Source organism: Pteropus vampyrus, unplaced genomic scaffold (genome assembly GCF_000151845.1).
Source record: "Pteropus vampyrus isolate Shadow unplaced genomic scaffold, Pvam_2.0 Scaffold75, whole genome shotgun sequence".
NCBI lineage: Eukaryota > Metazoa > Chordata > Mammalia > Chiroptera > Pteropodidae > Pteropus > Pteropus vampyrus.
The window spans coordinates 3,413,392-3,415,359 of record NW_011888856.1 but is presented as its reverse complement, the minus strand read 5'-3'; the positions used below and the strand labels follow the sequence as shown (position 1 = coordinate 3,415,359).

Below are 1,968 nucleotides of genomic sequence, written 5' to 3'. Positions count from 1 at the left end.
GGTGGCAATGGCGGGGAAGAATGTTTAGAGAGGACGGTCCGCAGATCTCTCAGCATGCTGCATCCCACCCTCTGCTCCTGGGCGCCCAGAGTCGGGCCCCATCTCTAGGCTTCAGGAGCTGGGCTTTCACGGGGCAGCTCACAGAGCTCACCGTTTCCCCTGCGGTAAGCGGCAGACAGGAGCCTGGTGCCTGCTGCCCGCTGCAGCAGCAAAGGCAAGGTGGCTGCATGTGTATTGGCCACATCCAGCCTGAGTCTAACCCCCGAACTGCAAGGGGTCACTGTGGGCGGTGGGAGAGGGCAGGCTGGGGCGGAGGCCGGGAGTGGGCATGCTAGGAATTCAGACATCATCGTGCGGGGTGGGGAGCTCGTGAGGTATTTTAAATAGGGTGGGAAGAGGAGGGAGAGAACAGGATCAGATCTGTGTTTTAAAAAGATCAGACCAGCTGAGGTGGGAAGCGCAACCTCAGAGTAGACGAGGGCGGCGGCTTCCCAGCCCACGGCAACCGCCCAGGCGAAAGGCAAGACTGAATATACGAAATTTTGTGAATGGACATACTAAAAACCACGGAATTCTGGGTGACACTGTGAAGGGGGTGAATTTCCGGCATGTGAAGTCTATCTCAATCAAAAAGACAGTGAGGGCCTATGCTAAGACGGTAAACAGGAGGATGGAAAGAGGGCGTAGATGTCAGCGACGTTTAAACGGTGAGAGGCTTTTCCGACTTTCAGTTCCCAGAAGCGCATAAGGAGACCAGAGGCCCTTCAGGATCTGCTGACTTGACTCCACGTCCCGTCGTTCTACTTGCAACGTGAAAACGTTGCGATCGGTGTAGTTGAGCAACAGGCGGGCGTCAGGAAGACCCTCTGCCTGGACCTGAGGCTCCCTCAGACCGCCGGGTACGTAACAATTTCCCCCTATTCTGAAAACGGGGGAGATTAATTGTCTTCTCTGCTGACTGGAGCGGGTGACGGGTGGTAATATTTGAATTGTTTACTGTATGCCAGGAAATACAAAAATTTCTTGCCATGTATTTATTTTTAAAGGTAAAATTCATCTAGCGCACAATTAACCATTTTACAATGAATACTTCAGTGGGATTTAGTGCATTCACAAATGGACGGCCACTCCCTCTCTCTAGTTTCAAAACTTTTTCATCTCCCCAGAAGAGCACGCCACGGGATTAAGCAGCCATTCTCTATTGCCCTTCCCCGTCCCCTGATAACCATTAACCTGTTTTCTGTCTCTACGGATTTTCTTATTCTAGACATACCTTAAAAAAGGAATCATACGATATATAACCTTTTAGTCTGGCTTCTTTCACGTAGCGTAATGTTTTTGAGGGTCATTCAAGTCATAGCAGACCTCAGTACTGCATTCCTTTTTCAGGGCTGAATAATATTCCACTGTATGGCTATGCCACGATGCATCTATCCATTCATCCATCAATGGCGCATACATTATTAACTCATTTAATCCTCTCTACAACACTATGTAGACTCTTCGTTTGCTTTTTACAGAACAGGAAACCGGGGCACAGAGAAGTGAAGTGGCTTGTTCTAAGTCATCCACGTAGGATGCGGCAGCACAGGAATCGAAACCCACACAGTTTGGCTCCGTTGAGTGCTCCACTTCCCCACAGAAAAGCTGTCTCCGCTTAGGCTCAGAAAGTGAGGCTGTAAAGACATAGGTAGAAAGCTTTAAAGAAAAAAAAAAAGTGAGGGGAGCTGTTATAAACGTTGGTTATTCATTCTCGAGGAGAAGGAGAAAAGCAAAAAAGAGAGGGGAGGGAAGGGAAAGGGAAGAGCGGGGAGTCAGCAAGAGAGAGAGATCTGGGGGCGCTGGGGGCCGCCACCGTCAGTGAGAATTCCTCAGTACAAACGCGGATTTCAAATGGTGGCAGCGAAGCTCTGCCACAGGCAACCCGCTGTCTTCACCGTTGCGTGGGAGGGACCGAGGAAACAGGAG

General features: G+C 50.3%; 1 long non-coding RNA gene across 1 annotated transcript in view; it reads right to left on the bottom strand.

Moving 5' to 3' along the window:
• Positions 1-1,968, bottom strand: part of LOC111741250 — a 15,754-nt gene that overhangs the window by 902 nt on the left and 12,884 nt on the right. The window lies entirely within an intron of this gene.